Source organism: Lontra canadensis, unplaced genomic scaffold (genome assembly GCF_010015895.1).
Source record: "Lontra canadensis isolate GAN:19392208 unplaced genomic scaffold, GSC_riverotter_1.0 scaffold3, whole genome shotgun sequence".
NCBI classification, from domain to species: Eukaryota; Metazoa; Chordata; class Mammalia; order Carnivora; family Mustelidae; genus Lontra; species Lontra canadensis.
In genome coordinates, this window is record NW_022630997.1 from 13,470,927 (window position 1) to 13,491,989 (window position 21,063).

Genomic DNA, 21,063 nt, shown 5'->3' on the forward strand with positions numbered 1-21,063 from the left:
TTACCTGAATTTAGAATTATACAAAATATTTCATCATTTTATCACTTTAAATGATCTTCAGTTCTATAGAAGCGACCCTCTCAGGGTGCCCAGGTGGCTCAGTCAGTTGAGCATCTGACTTCAGCTCAGGTCATGATCTCGGGGTCCTGGGATCGAGCCCCACATTGGGCTCCCAGCTCAGTGGGGAGCTTGCTCCTCCTTCTCCCTCTGCCTGCCACTCCCCCACTTGTGCTCTCTCTCTGACAAATAAATACACAAAATCTTTTAAAAAACAAAGAATCAGGGGCGCCTGGGTGGCTCAGTGGGTTAAGCCTCTGCCTTCAGCTCAGGTCATGATCTCAGGGTCCTGGGATCGAGCCCCGCATCGGGCTTTCTGCTCAGCAGGAAGCCTGCTTCCCCCTCTCTCTCTCTGCCTGCCTCTCTGCCTACCTGTGATCTCTCTCTGTGTTAAATAAATAAATAAAAATCTTTAAAAATAAAGAATCAAACATCTCGCTTAGAACCGTGTTAATAAACTTTCCATTGATGGTTCCACCACAGATACAACAAAAGTACCGAACATTTTTTTTGTCCAAACTTTCCCCAATTTTGACACATGACATTCTATACATGCACTTGGTTCACAAAAATATGTTGTCTTTAACAATCTCCAAACTTAGTGACTTAAAAACAAAACCCATCATTTTATTACATCTCATGATTTTGTTGCTCAGGAGTTCAGGAAGAGCTCAACTGGGAAATTCTTCTGCTATTGACAAGGCTCACTTGTTAGTACCCAGCCCATAGCTGGACTGCTCTGGAGATCCCAGATCTCTTTATTTACATGCTCAGTGCCTGGTCAGAGTCAGTTGAAAGGCTGGGCTCCGCTGAGTCACTCCCCATTTAGTTCTGGGTGTCTTCATGGGTCATTCTCCAGCAGGGTAGTTGAGCTATTATCGGGAGACAAAGAACTTCAAGAGACCGAGACAGAGGCTGACAGTTCTCTCAAATGGTAGACCCAGAATAGGGTCACCTTAATTCTATTTTTTTTTTTTTTTTGTTAAAGCTGTCACAGACCCACCCAGATTCAAGAGGAGGGGAAATAGGTTTACCTCTTAATGAGAGGAATGTCAAAGATTTATGGGCATCTTTAATCTACCCTACTGAGCACGCTGACAGTGTTCTTATCCAGGCAGTTTCAACAAAGAGACCTGATTTGCCCACAAGTGACATTTTTACAATTCAACAACCAGATATAAGGACAGACTGGGTGCCAACCTCTTAGCTATAACATTGGCCTAAAATACCTTTGAACACCTAGCAAAAGCAGGTATTTTCTTAGCCTTGGCAACTAATCAAAGGTGCTAACCACAATAATTCCCGTTTCTGCTCTCTAAAGGATACATTACTGCCCTCCCACCTGAACTATCATTTCAAATAAAAATGCAAATAGTTTTAATTATATCAAGTGCATTTATATCTAGAATTCTCAAAAATACCTGCCATGTAGATTGCTCAGATACAATTCCTTCTGTTTTGTTGGTGAGGAACTTGAAATAGAAGTAGTTGTTTTGCTGAAAAGTCTCCAGGTAACAAGTGTAGAACTACTCAGTCCAGGACTGTATCAAATTCCCTCCACATTCCTTCTCCCCGTTAAGATTTGACTCACAACCAAAAAATCCTTCGTGAGGTTCAAGATTCCTGACTTCACTATAAAGGACATGTTTTTGCAAGAGCATAAAGCAGTTCTCAAGCTGGAGCCACATATTCATTGAGAAAGTTCTTAGCAGGAACTGCTGCTAGTGTGCCAAATGCTTTCTTTTCCTGGGCATGGAGTAGGAGAGTCTTCTATGGCTGGATGCTGTATGGTTTGTTCCACTTGGGCCAAATGCAGCCAAAGATGTAAGACCATTCCAGTCCTCTGGATTGTCTCTTCCTGAAGCAAAATGCATCATCTGCCTTATTCTTGCCCTTTTCTCTAATTCTTCAGATCCTTCTCAGTCTTGAAGACCCAACTCCATTTTCCTAACTACTCTAGGAAGACATCTCCCATGCTTTGAGTCCACCTTTCACTCTTTTCCCAGAACTCAAAGAATTTTACAGTCTGATGCAGTCAATGTCTGAAATCAACAACATGCATTCTTTCACTCATCAAAATGTTCTAAGCACATTCCCTGTGTCTATTTCTAGGTTAGCTACCCCACTGATATAAAACCAATCATATGTCAATCTTGCTTTAAAGGTCCAAGAGCGGGACGCCTGGGTGGCTCAGTGGGTTAAGCCGCTGCCTTCGGCTCAGGTCATGATCTCAGGATCCTGGGATCGAGTCCTTCATCGGGCTCTCTGCTCAGCGGGGAGCCTGCTTCTCTCTCTCTCTCTCTCTCTCTCTCTGCCTGCCTCTGTCTACTGTGATCTCTCTCTGTCAAATAAATAAAATAAAATCTTTAAAAAAAATAAAAATAAAAAAATAATAAAGATCCAAGAGCATTTCAGAAGAGAGTCCTGAAGAATCATGATATACCATGCACTAAGGGATAAGGACGTCACATTTGTTATCTTACAGATACCATCTCTGAGACCTTCATAGATTATGAAGTGCAGCTCTGTGCTCCAAGGTCACATTACTAGTAAGTGGCAAAGGCAGGACTTAAGCCCAGAACTGTGTAACTCCAGAAACAAAGCTCTTGACCACTAAGCTATAATGTCTTTGGATAATTGTATTATATACATGCATTTCCATGTATCTGTCATGTTTGTAGACATAGTTATTCAGGAAAATGTAAGGTGACATTTATATTTCAAATGTCACATGTAGCATAAAAAATGCAGAGGCAAGGTGCTATAAGACTTGGGATGGAAGCAAAATAACTTTATCTGAAATAAGATTTATGGCACTTAACCTGAGCCTTATCAGGACAAGAGTGAGTAGTTTGGTTTAACATGAGAAAGGGGTGGGTAAGCATAGTAGGTAAGAACACAGCAGGACAAACCATATGGAAAATGTGCTAAGAAGTTTGAACTTAGTCATACGGTCATTGCTAAGTTTTTTAAAGGTGTTTAATGTGGGTTGACAAGATCAGAAATGAACTCTTAGAGGATTAATCTGCCAGCCTGGGCAGCAGGATGGATTGGAGTAAGACCATGTCAGTGATATAAATTAAGCCTTGCCCTTTTAATTCCTTCCAAAAGTAATTATGAGTCTATTACAAAAGCCCAAGTAAAGTAAAATTATAGCAGTCTAACTCTATTATATACCTAATCGTGGCTTGTTTGTTCATGGTTTTAAAGGTACATTTCTTGAAATGTTAACTATTAATAATAAAAATAGTAACTGACATTTTTCAGATACTTTCCTCCTTTCATTAGACCTTCACATACATTATCCACTGAATTTTAAATGGGCCACTGACTCCATGAAACTCAGGATCACAGGTTAGCAAAGTGCTGAAGATAAAAGTTGCCATTCAAAGTGTTGGGTTAATTTACTCATTAATCTGCAAGCAGCCATTCTCCCTGTATTTTCACAGCAATTCTCCAAGGTGTCTCTACTCATAGTTATCAAAGTACAGATAATAATCACACAAATGATAATAGTCTCAAATAAACAAGGTATTATTAATATTCAACATGAATCAAATGATTTAAGCACAATCATATAAGATATATATTATTATGTGCAGTTTATACACAAGGAAATGGGGAGGGAGGAAGATAAGGTTAAATACTAGATTAAATATTTACCTGGGCCTATCTATCTATTGGAGATGGATCTGGAATTCAAATTCCAGTAAGCATGATGATTCTAGAGCCTGTTTGCTTCCTCGCCAAGCTCCCTAATCTAGATTTTCTAGTCTTGATTCTTGAGTTTTGATGAGACAAGATATCTTTATTAAGAGCACAAGAAAGAAAAGCTATATGCTTTCTAAAAATATTCTTGGACTCTCTAATCTACATAGAGATTGGCCATGCACATCTATATTTAGGATATAATTTAAGGACTGTCTACATTGCAAATCACAAGTTTAAACTTAACTGCGTTCTTCCGAGTTTAACATGTCTAATGGCAAAAGGGGAACTTGAAAACCAGTAGGTGGAAAGAATCCAAACTCCCTTATCCAAAATGAGACTCAATTTCTAAATCCCCAACAGGTTTTCCTCCTCCTAGCAGCTGGCTGCCAGGAACAGAGTGAGTTCACCACAGCCCTGCACAAGATTTAATGGGGTAATTAAAAAGTGTGCTGAGAATTTGGCCTGGGACTTGGTTCTGTTTTTGCTCTGCACATTTTGTGTTGGTAGAAGCAGCTTAGGCAATTCATCATCCGTGCTTGGCAATGCTGGTGACATAAGTCAGTTCTTGGAACGCAGTAAGGGACGATGGTACGGTACCAAATGGGTAGCCAAGGTTTGACAGCAACCTATAGAGGCTTTAGGGACCTTTTGTCTGTGGCTAGTGTTTTTCTCAAATAACTATTAGCAGCAAGTGGCAGGGGAAAATGGGACTGCCATTCCCCAATCTGCCCAAACTTTAGGTTTTTGTTTTTTTTTTTGGGGGGGGGGTTACCTTTTTTTTTTTTTTACATCCACATATAGACTCTCACTTTAATAAGAAAGCTTCATATGATTTTGCTGATCTGATGGAAGTGAGAAATAGTATCTTTAGAGTATGTGAATGAAGAATTATGAGATAGATCTTTGCAAATGCTGGAAAGCAGTTGCATTTCCTTTTCCATGAACTTATTCATGCCATTGAGCAGAGACCCACAAACTGCTGTGTAGAGTTATGAAATGGGGGTCCTCATATGATGACTGTGGAAGTATAAATGGGTTCAGCAATTTGTCAGGATCTGGTGAAAAAATTGTAAGTGCTTGTTCCCAGCAATGACACTCTGATATATTTGCCTTACAGACAAACTCACATATGTGCAACATGACATACTTCTAATACCTTCACTGCGGCATTTTAGATAAAAATAAGATAGGAAACAAGGATTTATTGATTCAACAGATACCTAGTTGAATAAACTACGGGAGGACCATCTACTTGCAGCCAGGATGCTATAATTAGTATAAGCTAGTTTCCCATACTTATAAGACTGGACAAAATATATGAGGTAATATTCTTCATTGGTGGACCACAAAAGCATAAGACTGTAACCCATGAGAAAAGAGAGAGTAAATAGGCAAGGCCAACAGTGGTGCAACCTTCTACTTGGGAAAAATCTCCTGATCATGGTATAGACAGCTGGCATCCATGCAGGCCGTGGCAGGTCTTTGAGTTGAGGGAACAGTGATCAGAATTTGGAGAGCTGAGATGGCTGGAGTTTGGAGTGTGGGGTATCATATAACAGGGGAGCTCTATTCACAGAAGCTCTAATCCACACAAAAGTTAGATTTATACCAGCAAGGAACAATTGGGAATTAATATTAAAATCAGTACTATTTACAAAAGCATACAAAAAAAAAAAAACATGAGATACTTACATATTTCAATATGCCAAACACATACAATATTTTTATTCTGGAAACTACACAACACTGCTGAGACAATTCAGAGAATACTTCAATAACATAGAGATATACTGCATTAATGGATTGGAAGGCTAATAGTGTAAAGGTGTCAATTCTTCCATAATTCATGAATAGATTCAATGTAACTCCAATTATGTAAACATGCTAAAATTTATGTGGGTGTAGTGTTCAATGATTCATTTGTTAACATATAACAACAAAAACTAATGATGTACTATATAGTGGCTACCTGAACATATTAATTAAAAAAGAAATTATAAACCCTGTTTAAAAAATTAAATAAAATTTATGTGGAAAAATAAAGGAACAAAAATAACCCAGTTTTTATAATGAAGAATAAAGTTGGAAGTCTCAGATTATCTATTTTCAAGGCTGTTATAAAGATATAGTAATCAAGACAAAGATTAAAAGAACGTAAAAGAGTCCAGAAACAGAACCCCACATATGGATTTTTGACAAAAGCACTAAGACATTTCAGTCAAAAAATGGTAAGTTTTTCTGGGCGCCTGGGTGGCTCAGTGGGTTAAAGCTTCTGCCTTCGGCTCAGGTCATGATCTCGGGGTCCTGGGATCAAGTCCCGCATCAGGATCTCTGCTCAGCCAGGAGCCTGCTTCCCTCTCTCTCTCTGCCTGCCTCTCTGCCTACTTGTGATCTCTCTCTCTATCAAATAAATAAATTAAAAATCTTAAAAAAAATGGTAAGTTTTTCAACAAATGATGCTGGAATAATTTGATAGCCATATTTTAAAAAAGAAAAAACTGAGTCTGTAGCTCACACTAATATAAAATTTAACTCAAAATAAATTGTAGGCCTAATATAAAACCTAAATCCATAAGACTTTCCACAATAACACAGGAGAAAAACTTTGTCACCCTGCATTAGACAAATATTTCTTGGATAAGACACAAAAACCATAAACAATAAGAGAAAAAAATGTATATATTATACTTTATCAAAATTAAAATTGAAAAATAATTGAAATTGAAGCTCTTGGAAAGACACTGTGAAGAAAATTAAAAGATAAGCTGTAGACCGGGAGAAAAGTACTTAAAAGCACATTTGTTTCCAATATACATAAAGGATGATCACACCTCAATAAGTAGGCAAACAATCCAATTCAATTCAATGGGAAAAAGGAAGGATTTTCAGAAAATAGTGCTGGATCAACAGTACATCCATGATATAACAAGGGGGGGGTGGAATAACTGTCATCTCATACCATATGCAAAAATTAACTTGAAATGAGTCATAGACATAAAACCTAAATCAATAAAGCTTTTAAAAGAAAACATAGGAGAAAAATCTTTGCAACCTGAAGTAGGCAAAGATTTCTAAGAACACAAAAGAACAAACAAAAAACATTTTGATAGATTGAATTTCATCAAAATTAACATCCTTTGCTCTTTGAAAGACATTATGATAGAATTACGACATACACACACCCCACACACACCAAAAAAGATCCCATATCTGAATCCCCAAGATGATTGTGAATATGTTACTTTATAGGAAAAGGGACTTTGTAGTTGCTAAATTAGATTATTATTAGATTATCAGCTAACCTTAAAATAAGTAGATTGTGCTGGATTTCTGGGAAGACCTCTATGTAATCACATGCGCCCTTAAAAGCTGAAGAGAAAGGCAGTAGGGAAAGTTGAAGAGATTTGAAGCATGAGAATGATTTAATGTTCCTGGTCAGAGGGAGCCACATGTCCAGAAACAGGGACCTCAGTCCTACAACTACAAGGAACTGAATTCTGACAACAATCTTAAAGTACTTGGAAGTATGTTCTTCCCCTGAGCCTCTGGAAAAGAACACAGCCCCACCTTAGTTTTGGCCACGTGAGACTCTGTGAAGAGAATCCAGCCACATAGCACCAGACTTAGGCCCTACAGAGCAGTGAAATAATAAATAGGTGTGGCTTTCAGCCACTCTGTATATGGTAATCTCTTACACAGCAATAGAAAACTAACAGAGACACTATTCAGAAAATGAAAAGGCAAGCCACAGACTGGGAGAAAATATTTGCAACACATATATTAAGCAAAGGGTATGTTTCAAGAATATATAAAGAACTCCTACAATTACATTTTAAAAACCCCAATTTTAAACATAGACAAAAGAGTGGAACAGATAGTCACAAAGGAAGATATGAAAATTCCCAATAAAACTGTAAAAACATATTCAACATCCACGAGTCATTAAGATTCAAGTTACACATATATTCAGCTATTTTTGAACATAGATTAGAATGGCTATGATTTTAAAAGATTAGCCATACCAGGAGTTGGAGATCATGGCGCAAGTGGAATACTTACACATTATTGGTGGGAAAGCAAAGAAGTACACCTTGGAAAATGGTTTGGCGGTTTCTTAAAAATGTGAATAGACAGCTACCATGTGATCCTGTTATTCCATTTTTAGATATTTACCTCAAACAATTAAAAGAATCTATCTATTCAAAGACTTGTATGCAAATATTCATGGCAGATTTATTTGTGATAGCCAACACTTGGGCGGGGGGAATGAATACCCATTGAGAGTTGAATGGATTTCAATTTTGAAATTATGGTGTATCTGTACTGTGAAATACTGCTAAGTAATTAAAATGAATGGACTACTGGGCACCTTGGTGACTCAATCAGTTAAGCATTGGACTTCAGCTCAGGTCATGATCTGAGGGTCCTGGGATTGAGCTCCCAATAGGCTCCCCACTCAGCAGGGAGTCTGCTTGTCCCTCTGCCCCTTCCCCCACTCACACTCTCTCGTTTAAATAAATGAATAAATTCTTTAAAATAAAATAAAAAGGTTGTGAGGGAGAGAGGCAAGTTGGAGGAATAGCCGACTGATGATATCAGGTCACAGGAGTTCAGCTAGATAGTTATCAAACCATTCCAAACACCTAAAGACTCAACAGGAGATTGAAGAGAAGAAGAGCAGTAATTCTAGAAACAGAAAATCAAACACTTTCTGAAAGGTAGGACGTGCGAAGACATGAACCCGAAGTGACGGAAAGATAGACTGCAGGGGGAGGGGCCAGCTCCCTGCAAGTGGTGGAGCAATAGAGCACAAAATCGGAAATTTTGAAAGTCTGCTCCACTGAGGGACATCACTCCAGAGGCTAAGCGGGGGTGAAGCCCTTGCAGGGACAGTGTGGTCTCAGGATCCGCAGGGTCACAGAAGGATTGGGGGTGTCTGAGGGTAGCAGAGCTCCCAGGTATTGGGGTGGGGAAGCTGGCTACAGAGATGGAGATGAGAAGTGAGCTCTCAGTTCAGGGTTACTTTAAACCATGATCCAAGGCACAGTCAGACCACTACGCTTCGAGCAGAGACCCCACAAGTGGCAGATTTGAGGAGACTCATCTACCTCCTCCAGGAGGAGCAGTGCAGCCGGAACCTGCTGGGTTTGGAGATTCCAAACAGGACCATGTGCCAGAGACAGAAATGCTCGGTCACAGGCCCGGTGAGCACAGAGCACAGATGGAGACCAAGGAGATTGGGAGAGAGGGAGACTGACTGCTTGTCTTTGAGGGCACACTGAGGAGTGGGGCCCTGAGCTCTCGGCTCCTCCGGGTGGAAGACTGGGAGGCCGCCATTTTCATTCCAGCCCTCCAGAGCTCTATGGAAAGGGTTCAGGGAACAAAAGCTCCTGAGAGCAAACTGGAGCAGATTACTTAGCCCAGCCCCTGTCAAGAGTGGTGCAATTCCGCCTCAGGCAAAGACATTTGAGACTCACTGGAACAGGCACCTCCCCCAGAAGATCAGCAAGAGCTTCCAGCCAAGACCAAGACCAATCAAGGAGAACAGTGGAACTCCAGAGCTAGGGGAAAGTAATGCATAGAATTCATGGATTTTCCCCCCAAGTTAATTTTTTTTATTTTTTTCTTAATCTATTTTTTAACTGTTCCTCTTTCCTCTTGTAACATTTTTTAATGAAATTATCTTAACAATACCTTTCTTTAAAAAAATCTTTTAAACCTTCATTGTTATACTCATATTTTAGCCCTTCATTGTATTTAATCTTATTTTTTGAACATATGTAAGTTTTTTTTTCCTAAAAAATTTGGGATACAATTTCTTCTAATCGATCAAAATATACTCTAAATCTAGCAAATAGTTTTGTTCTAATCTACAGCCTGAGCACATTGTCTCCTCTTTTTTTTTCTCTTTTTCCAATGAACTTGTCTTATCATTTTTCTAGAATTTTTTTAAATTTTCATCTTTACAGTCATATTCCATCCCTTCATCATGTTTACACACACACACACACACACACACACACACACACACACACACATATATATATTTCTTCCTTTAAAATTTTGGAAGGTAGTTTCTTCTAAGAGACCAAAATACACCCAAAATCAAGTGGGTGGCTCTGTTCTATTTATCATCTTATATATGTTTTTTTTTTCTTCCCCCACCCTTTCTTCTCCCCCCGGTTTTTGTTTTATTTTTTTTAAGATTTTATTTATTTATTTGACAGAGAGAGATAACAATCAGGCAGAGAGGCAGGCAGAGAGAGAGAAGAGGGAAGCAGGCTCCCTGCTGAGCAGAGAGCCCAATGCGGGGCTCGATCCCAGGACCCTGAGATCTTGACCTGAGCCGAAGGCAGAGGCTTAACCCACTGAGCCACTCAGGCACCCCTCCCCCCAGTTTTGAGTCTCTTTTGATTTGATTGGCGTACATTTTTCTGGGGTCTTTGCCACCCTTTCAATATTTTATTCTCTTGTTCATATATTCTTATCTGGATAAAATGACAAGGCAGAAAAACTCACCACAAAAATAAAACAAATCACAGAGGTGGTATGAATGGCTAGGGAGCTAATCAGTACAGACATTGTTAATATGTCAGAACTAGAGTTCAGAATGACAATTCTCAAAATGCTAGCTGAGCTTGAAAAAGGCATGGAAGATATTAGAGAAACCCTTTCAGGAGAAATAAAAAAAACTAAAATCTAACCAAGCTGAAATTAAAAAAAGCTATTAATGAGGTACAATAAAAAAAATGGAGGTTCTTACGGCTAGGATAAATGAGGCAGAAGAGAGAATTAGTGATATAGAAGACCAATTGATGGAGAGTAAAAAAGAGAGACAAACAACTACTGGACCAAGAGGGGAGAATTTGAGAGACAAGTGATACCATAAGATGAAACATTAGAATAATTAGGATTCTAGAAGAAGAAAGAGAGAGAGGGGCAGAAGGTATATTGGAGCAAAATGTAGTACAGAATTTCCCTAATATGGCAAATGGAACAAGTATCAAAATCCAGGAGGCACAGAGAACCCACCTCAAAATCAATAAAAATAGCTCCACACCCTATCATCTAATAATAAAACTTACAAGTCTCAGTGACAAAGAGAAAATCCTGAAAGCAGCTCAGGACAAGAAGTCTGTAACATACAATGGTAAAAATATTAGATTGGCAGCAGACTTATCCACAGAGACCTGGCAGAACAGAAAGAGCTGGTATGATATATTCAGAGCACTAAATGAGAAACACATGCAGCCAAGAATACTATATCCAGCTATGCTATCACTGAAAATAGAAGGAGACATTAAAAAAACTTCCAGGACAAACAAAAATTAAAAGAATTTGCAAACACCAAACCAGCCCTACAAGAAATATTGAAAGGGGTCCTCTAAGCAAAGAGAGAACCTAAAAGTAGTAGACCAGAAAGGAACAGAGACAATATTCAGTAACAGTCATCTTACAGGCAATACAATGGCACAAAATTCATATCTTTCAGTAGTTACCCTGAATGTAAATGGGATAAATACCCCCATTAAAAACCACAGGGTATCAGAATGCATTAAAAAAAATCAATATGTTGTCTATAAAACTCAGTTTAGACCCAAAGACACCTCCATATTTAAAGTAAGAGGTGGAAAACAATTTACCATGCTAATGGCCATCAAAAGAAAGCTGGGGTGGCAATCCTTATATCAGATCAATTAGATTTTAAGCCAAAGACGATAGTAAGAGATGAGGAAGGACACTAGAGCATACTCAAAGGCTCTGACGAACCAGAAGATCTAACAATTTTAAATATCTATGCCCCTAACACGGGAGCAGCCAACGACATAAACCAATTAATAACAAAATCAAAGAAACACTTTGACAATAATTCAATAATAGTAGAGGACTTTAACACCCCACTCAATGAAATGGGCAGATCATCCAAGCAAAACATCAACATGGAAATAAAGGCCTTAAATGACACACTGGACCAGATGGACATCACAGATATATTCAGAACATTCTATCCCAAAGCAACAGAATACACATTCTTCTCTAGTACCCATGGAAAATTCTCCAGAACAGATCACATCCTGGGCCACATTCAGTCTCAACCAGTACCAAAAGAACTGGGATCATTCCCTGCATATTTTCAGACCACAATGCTCTGAAGCTACAACTCAACCACAAGAGGAAAGTTGGAAAGGACTCAAATACATGGAGGTTAAAGAGCATTCTACTAAAGAATGAATGGGTGAACCAGGAAATTAAAGAAGAATTGAAAAAATTCATGGAAACAAATGATGATGAAAACACAACTGTTCAAAATCTGTGGGACACAGCAAAGGTGGTCCTTCGAGGAAAGTATATAACGATACAAGCCTTTCTCAAGAAACAAGAAATGTCTCAAGTACACATCCTAACCTTACACCTAAAGGAGCTGGACACAGAAGAGCAAAGAAAGCCTAAACCCAGCAGGAGAAGAGAAATCATAAAGATCAGAGCAGAAATCAATGATTTAGAAACCAAAGGGACAGTAGAACAAATCAACAAAACCAGGAGCTGGTTCTTTGAAAGAGTTAATAAGATTGACAGCCCCCTGGCCAGACTTATCAAAAAGAAAAGAGAAAGGACCCAAATAAAGAAAATCATGAATGAAAGAGGAGAGATCACAACCAACACCAAAGGAATACAAACAATTCTAAAAACATATTATGAGCAAATATACACCAGCAAATTCGACAATCTGGAAGAAATGGATGCATTCCTAGAGACATACAAACTACCAAAACTGAACCAGGAAGAAATAGAAAACCTGAACAGACCCATAACCAGCAAGGAGATTGCATCAATCATCAAAAATCTCCCAACAAAAAGATCCCAGGGCCAGATTTCCAGGGGAATTCTACCAAACATTTAAAGAAGAATTAATACCTATTCTCCTGAAACTGTTTTAAAAAAATAGAAATGGAAGGAAAACTTCCATACTCATTTTATGAGGCCAGCATTACCTTGATCCCAAAACCAGACAAAGACCCCATCAAAAAAGAGAATTACAGACCAATATCCTTGATGAACACAAATGCGAAAATTCTCACCAAAATACTAGCCAGTAGGATCCAACAGTACATTAAAAGGATTTTTCACCAAGTGGGATTTAATCCAGGGCTGCAAGGTTGGTTCAACATCCACAAATCAATCAATGTGATACAATACGTTAATAAAAGAAAGAACAAAAACCATATGATACTCTTGATATGTGTTGAAAAAGCATTTGACAAAGTACAGCATCCTTTCTTGATGAAAACTCTTCAAAGTGTAAGGATAGAGGGTACATACCTCAATATCATCAAAGCCATCTATGAAAAACCCACAGTGAATATCACCCACAGTGAATATTTTCAATGGGGAAAAACTGAGAGCTTTCCCCCTAAGGTCAGGAACACAGCAGGGATGTCCGTTATCACCACTGCTATTCAACATAGTACTAAAGTCCTGGCCTCAGCAATCAGACAACAACAACAAAAAAAAATTAAAAGCATCCAAATTGGCAAAGAAGAATTCAAAATATCACTCCTTGCAGATGATATGATACTTTATGTTGAAAACTCAAAAGACTCCCCAAATCTCCTAGAACTTGTACAGGAATCCAGTAAAGTATAAGGATATAAAATCAATGCACAGGAGTCAGTTGCATTTCTATACAGCAACAATAAGAGAGAAGAAAGAGAAATTAAGGAATCGATTCCATTTACAATTGCACCCAAAACCACAAGATACCTATGAATAAACCTAACCAAAGAGGCAAAGAATGTGTACTCAGAAAACTATAAAGTACTCATGAAAGAATTTGAGGAAGACACAAAGAAATGGAAAAATGTTCCATGTTCATGGAATGGAAGAACAAATATTGTGAAAATGTCTATGCTACCTAAGGCAATCTACACATTTAATGTAATTCCTATCAAAATACCATCCATTTTTTTCAAAGAAATGGAACAAATAATCCTAAAATTTGTATGGATCCAGAAAAGACCCCAAATAGTCAGAGGAATGTTGAAAAAGAAAGTCAAAGATGCCAGCATCACAATCTCAGACTTCAAGCTCTATTACAAAGCTGTCATCACCAAGACACTATGGTACTGGCACAAAAATAGACACATAGATCAATTGAACAGAGTAGAAAGCCCAGAAATAGACCCTTAACTCTATGGTCAACTGATCTTTGACAAAGCAGGAAAGAATGTCCAATGGTAAAAAGACAGTCTTTTCAACAAATGGTGGGGGGAAAACTGGATATCCACATGTAGAAAAATGAAACTGGACCATTTCCTTACACCACACACAAAAATAGACTCCAAATGGATGACAGACCTCAATGTGAGACAGGACTCCATCAAAATCCTTGAGAACACAGGCAGCAACCTCTTTGACCTCAGCCGCAGCAACTTCTTCCTAGAAACATCGCCAAAGGCAAGGGAAGCAAGGCAAAAATGAACTATTGGGACTTCATTAAGATCGAAAGCTTCTGCACAGCAAAGGAAACAGTCAACAAAACCAAAAGACAACTGACAGAACAGGAGAAGATATTCACAAATGACATACCAGATAAAGGGCTAGTATCCAAAATCTATAAAGAACTTATCAAATTCAACACCCAAAGAACAAAGAATCCAATCAAGAAATGGGCAGAGGACATGAACACACATTTCTGCAAAGAAAACATCCAGATGGCCAACAGACACATGAAAAAGTGCTCCACATCACTCGGCATCAGGGAAATACAAATCAAAACCACAATGAGATATCACCTCACACCAGTCAGAATGGCTAAAATTAACAAATCAAGAAACAACAGATGCTGGTGAGGATGTGGAGAAAGGGGAACCTTCCTACACTGTTGGTGGGAATGCAAGCTGGTGCAGCCACTCTGGAAAACAGCATGGAGGTTCCTCAGAAAATTGAAAATAGAGCTACCCTACAACCCAGCAATTGCACTACTGGGTATTTACCTTAAACATACAAATGTAGTGATCCAAAGGGGCTCATGCACCCCAATTTTGTTTTTAAGGCTTCTTTTTATTTATTTATTTATTTTTATTTTTTATTTATTTGACTGACAGATCACAAGTAGGCAGAGAGGCAGGCAGAGAGAGAGAGGAGGAGGAGGCAGGCTCCCTGCTGAGCAGAGAGCCCGATCCGGGAATCGTTCCCAGGACCCTGGGATCATGACCTGAGCCGAAGGCAGAGGCTTTAACCACTGAGCCACCCAGGTGCTCTGCACCCAAATATTTATAGCAGCAATATCCACAATAGTCATGCTATGGAAAGAACCTAAATGTCCATCAACAGATGAATGGATAATGAAGATGTGGTTTAGGGGTGCCTGGTTAGCTCACTAGGTTAAAACCTCTGCCTTTGGCTCAGGTCATGATCTCAGGGTCCTGGGATCAAGCCCTGCATTGGGCTCTCTGCTCAGTAGGGACCCTGCTTCCCCCACTCTCTCTGCCTGCCTCTCTGCCTATTTGTGATCTCTCTCTGTCAAATAAATAAATAAATAAAATCTAAGAAAAAAAGAAGATGTGGTACACACACACAGACAGACAGACACACACACACACACACACAGCCATCAAAAGAAATGAAATCTTGCCATTTGCAATGACATGGATGGAACTAGAGGGTATTATGCTGAGTGAAATAAATCAATCAGAGAAAGACAATTATCATATGATCTCCCCGATATGAAGAATTTGAGAGGCAGAGTGCGGGGTTTAGGGGGTAGGGAAGGAAAAAATAAAACAAGGTGGGACTGGGAGGAAAACAAGCCATAAGAGACTCTTCATCTCCAAAAGAAACTGAGGTTTACTGGGGGTGGGGGGTTGGGAATAGGGTGGTTGGGTTATGGACACTGGGGAGGGTACATGACATGATGAGTGCTGTGAAGTGTGTAAGCCTGACAATTCACAGACCTGTACCCCCGGGGCAAATAATACAATATATGTTAATAAAAATAATTAAAATAAAATAAAAGGAAATAAAAGGAATGGACTACTGACATATACAGCAAAATGGTTTATTTTCAAAGGCATGTCGTTAAGTGAAAAAAGCCAGACAAAACATAGTAAATAACTTAAGATTATATTATATGAAATTCTATAAAAGGCAAATGAATCCATAGTGACATAGAAGCAGGTCAGCGATTGTGTGTGCATGGGGATGGAGGGAGCAATGGTTGACAAACTGGAATGAGAAAACTCTAAGGGTTAACGGAAAAATGGATTATCTTAATTATGAAGACGGTTTCATGGGTGTATACATATGTCAAAACTTATCAAATTGTACACTTTAAAATTTGCAATTATTGCACTTCAATTATGTCTCTATAAAGCTGTTTGAACAAAGATGTGGCCCACAAAGCACATCTTCCAGCCAGGGAGGCATGGCTGTGGTCCAATGGTTTAAATTCTCAGATGTCATGATTATCATAAAAGGCCGAAGGACAGTCAGATAATTAGGATTCTGTCCCAGAACAATCCAAGTTAGGGTACTTATGAGAGGCAGGTGGGGAAAGGAGGAATTTTCCTTCTCTGTCTCTATTGATGATTTGAGGGAAATTAGCCTCCTGAAGAACCATACTGCTGTGGTCAACTCCCTTAACCCACCTTGTCACAAACCACTGAGTGACAATCAGTTTGCCAGCGCTGGGCCCTGCAAAGTTAGGGGGATTTCTCAGGTACAGGACTCTGTTCTTAGGATTCTAGAAGACTTTACATCTGGGCCCCCATTGTTATCAAGATTTGCATTTGAGTTAGTGGTGGCCAATAGGATTAACTAGAGGCAAATTTCAGGGACTCCTTTGGTTTAAAGATAGAGGAAAACCCAGGAGAAATTTTCTAGCTATGCCAGAGCATCAAGATGACTTTATCACACCTGGGAATGAAAGAAAATGTTGTTCTAATCACATCTTCTGATTTAATTTGAGCCCACTTGGAGGCCTATCTGGTGTTTCTGCCTTGCAGGGCTAGTTTCCAAGCTCAGGGCTGTCAGGAAGCATAGGTGGGCAGATTTCTGCTGGGCAGAAATCTAGGAATTGCCAGTGCAGGGGGGAATTTGGCTCCTCTTGGTAGAAGCACCCCCAGCAGAGCAGAGCAGACTGACCTCCATCCCTCCTGCAGCATGCTTCGGCAAAGGCACAGACAACAGCCAGCTGCAGAGGCTCTGACCTTTTCTCCACTAGCAGAATCAGTTCCTGTTTGGGAAACAAGAAAGGATGTCATCTCTTCTCTGTCACAGGCAGCAACATCAGTGAGAGGCTCAGATGACATCATTCCCATTAGCCTCAAGACAGCCTCCTCACAATCCTTATTCTCCAGGAAAAGCATTTTCTTGAATCCTGAGTAGGACAAGTCATTTAACCTTCCTTACAGTGCAAGTTAGATAGCATCATAAGTGTTCTATAGTTGGCAAAACGAAGGTGAAGGAATTCACCCAAGTCACCAGCCTAATAATTGCCCCATCTGTAATTTGAACCCAGTTTTAGAAATATCTCAAACCCATGCACCTTCCACTCAATCAGGCCCCTTGGTAGATGACTCAGATTGTTTTAGGTGATTTTTATATAATGATGCTTCCTTGTTTATAGAAATTCAGCAAACATGTTCACACTATTATCCTTGGCCCATTTGTAGGGCAATAGAATAGTAAGATAGCATGTGACTTCACAGGTCCTTGCTGGATTCCTAATAGTTTTGGGTTCTCAGTCCTTAGGTTCAGAACTCATTTTTTTTTCATCATCAAAAACTAATTTACTAGCTGCATAGGAATCTGATTGATACATAAGAGTTCTAATTCATTATTTTAAGTAGCCCCAGAAGACAGATGGGAATGTTGGGCATAGCATCTCATCCATCCACCAATATTTATTATGCACTAGGTGTCAGCAGGGTTCTAGATGCTTGGAATAAGATGGTACATATGAGAAAGGCCCCCACTTTCATGGTGATTACATCATTTGTCCTGACGATTTAAATTGCTAGTTGAGGGGGAAACAGTCATGCAAGTTGTGGGATGTTCATACTGACTGTGTAGACTTTGAAGTGTCTATGGGTTAATCAAGAGGACATTTCCAGTGGGGGCAGTGGTATGCTGGAGTTGGCTCATGCCAGCTCTGGAGAGCCAACTGCTAATTTTTCAGTTATTTTGTGAGTGGGTTGATGTCACAGTCAGTGTATTTATGCCATGGAAATTGGCAAAGTTCAAATCAGAGCTCTTCTTTCCTTTTTCTAGGAGAACCAGTTGTTAAAGACTCACTGGCCCATCACTGGACAGAGAAGCAGAGGACTGGGTATGCAGACCAGGAGAAAGACTTCAACTTTCTTAGATTCTAGGTCCTGTAATGAAGTTTAGGAATTATTACTATACTACATGGTAGTAAAGGCCTTGGGGTAGATACAGTAGCCTAGGGAAGAGTCATAAGAGCAGGAGATTGAGAAAAGAGCTTAAAACGCAACCAGCCATGGTAGGGGTGGAGCAAAGAAAACAAATGGCCCCAAAAGAAATTTGTTAGGTTTGAAGTATCAGGAAAGAGATTCACAAGAGAAAGTGTACTAAGACACTTCTAGAAGGAAGCGTGTCACTTTGCTTTGTTAATCTTTTTAAACTCTTATCTGAAGTTTAGCAAGTGTCCCACAATTTTGGTAACTGAGGTGAGGTGAACTGGTGATACACTTGGACATTTTCAAGGAGGAAGGGGGAATGAAGTCAGGTGCAGAAAGTGAATGTAGGTGGAGACCAGAGTGGAGATAACAAGGAGACAGAACTGGAGATTGCAAATCTGATGGTGGAGAGGTCCTCCTTCTGGAAAAAGCAGAGCTGGGTATTCTTTTCCAAGGCTCACCCCTTGATCCTATTTTCTCTTCCTGATGCAGGAAATACCCTTCTGTTAGCATCTTCCTTCTTCACATGAAGATGAGGAAGGCAACAGCTTTAGCTCTGCTAAGCAACTGTACTCTCCTGAGATTGATGATGCCCAAATCACCGAACCTGGAAGTTTGACTGCTTATCGTTTAGGCTAGGTTTTCTACAGATGGCTAATCTCATTTCCCGCATGTTGAATTTTCCTAGCTTTCTGCTCAGAAGGTAATCTAAATTTCATGCTTAGGGAGTACCTTTCTCTTACCCATGAACATATGCTCCAAGAGGGAGTATTTTCTCTGCTCATTTTTAACTCATAAAAGATTCAGGAGGCTTGTGGGAGAGGAGGAAAAAGAAAAAAGTGGAAGATTTCCACTGCCTGTTGAGAAGCCACCACCCCATCTGCATCTTTGAGAAGCTACCTTATCTGCAGGTGCACTGAGAGGGGGGGTCAAGCTTTGTGCCTGGATATCCCACATCCAGATCTCAACTGATGAAATTGGGGATGGACAACTACTCAACACATTGTCATTTCAAAATCTGGACAGAGGGACTCTTTGGCTCAAAAAAGACAAGATGGAGTAATTAGATCCCTCCTCTCTGAAATTTCCCTAGGAGTCTTAACTTGAATCCTTCTAGCTGCAGGAGCATGGGCTGGAAGGGAAAGTAAACAGAGGGAGGAATAGGTGTAGGCAGGCCAAGGAAATCAGTGATGAGAGACCATGGTCTGCCTGAAAGAGAGGACGAGGCAACCACTGAGCCTCATAAGAACTGGAGCTTAGAGCTGGGAAGTCAGAAACCAAGAACAAAGTCTGATCCAGAGATCATTTGCTCAAGATCTCAGCTCATGACCAGAGCCTTAAATAACACAGACATGAATTTTATCCAAGATACTGTATTTCGTGATTGCCCCTTGATGCGCTCCACAAATATTTATTAAGAACTTCCTTTACAAATTTTTGGATTATTTGCTCCGGCTCTTTGAAAAATACCGGTGGAATTTTGATTGGAATGGCATTAAAAGTATAGATTGCTCTAGGCAGTATAGACATTTTAACAATGTTTATTCTTCCAATCCAAGAGCATGGAATGGTCTTCCATCTTTTTGTGTCTTCTTCAATTTCTTTCATGAGTGTTCTGTAGTTCCTCGAGTACAGATCCTTTACCTCTTTGGTTAGGTTTATTCCCAGGTATCTTATGGTTCTTGGTGCTATAGTAAATGGAATCGATTCTCTAATTTCCCTTTCTGTGTTTTCATTGTTAGTGTATAAGAAAGCCACTGATTTCTGTACATTGACTTTGTATCCTGCCACATTGCTGAATTGTTGTAGGAGTTCTAGTAGTTTGGGGGTGGAGTCTTTTGGGCTTTCCATATAAAGAATCATGTCATCTGCAAAGAGAGAGAGTTTGACTTCTTCGTTGCCAATTTGGATACCTTTTATTTCTCTTTGTTGTCTGATTGCTGTTGCTAGGACTTCTAATACTATGTTGAACAAGAGTGGTGAGAGTGGGCATCCTTGTCGTGTTCCTGATCTCAAAGGGAAGGCCACAAGCTTTTTCCCATTGAGGATGATATTTGCTGTGGGTCTTTCATAGATAGATTTTATGAAGTTCAGGAATGTTCCCTCTATCCCTATACTTTGAAGCATTTTAATCAGGAACAGATGCTGGATTTTGTCAAATGCTTTTTCTGCATCAATTGAGAGGACCATGTGGTTCTTCTCTCTTCTCTTATTAATTTGTTCTATTACATTGATTGATTTGCGAATGTTGAACCATCCTTGTAGCCCAGGGATGAATCCCACCTGGTCATGGTGGATAATCTTTTTAATGTGCTGTTGGATCCTGTTTGCTAGGATCTTGTTGAGAATCTCAGCATCCATATTCATCAGTGATATTGGTCTGAAATTCTCCTTTTTGGTAGGATCTTTGCCTGGTTTGGGGATCAGGGTAATGCTGGCTTCACAGAAAGAGTCTGGAAGTTTTCCTTCTGCTTCAATTTTTTGAAACAGCTTCAGGAGAATAGGTGTTATTTCTTCTTTGAAAGTTTGGTAGAATTCCCCAGGGAATCCATCAGGTCCTGGGCTCTTGGTTTTGGGAGGTTTTTGATCACTGCTTCAATCCAGACAAAAGGTTGATATCCAGGATCTATAAAGAACTCCTCAAACTCAACACACACAAAACAGACAATCATATAAAAAAAAAATGGGCAGAAGATATGAACAGACACTTCTCCAATGAAGACATACAAATGGCTATCAGACACATGAAAAAATGTTCATCATCACTAGCCATCAGGGAGATTCAAATTAAAACCACATTGAGATACCACCTTACACCACTTAGAATGGCCAAAATTAGCAAGACAGGAAACAACATGTGTTGGAGGGGATGTGG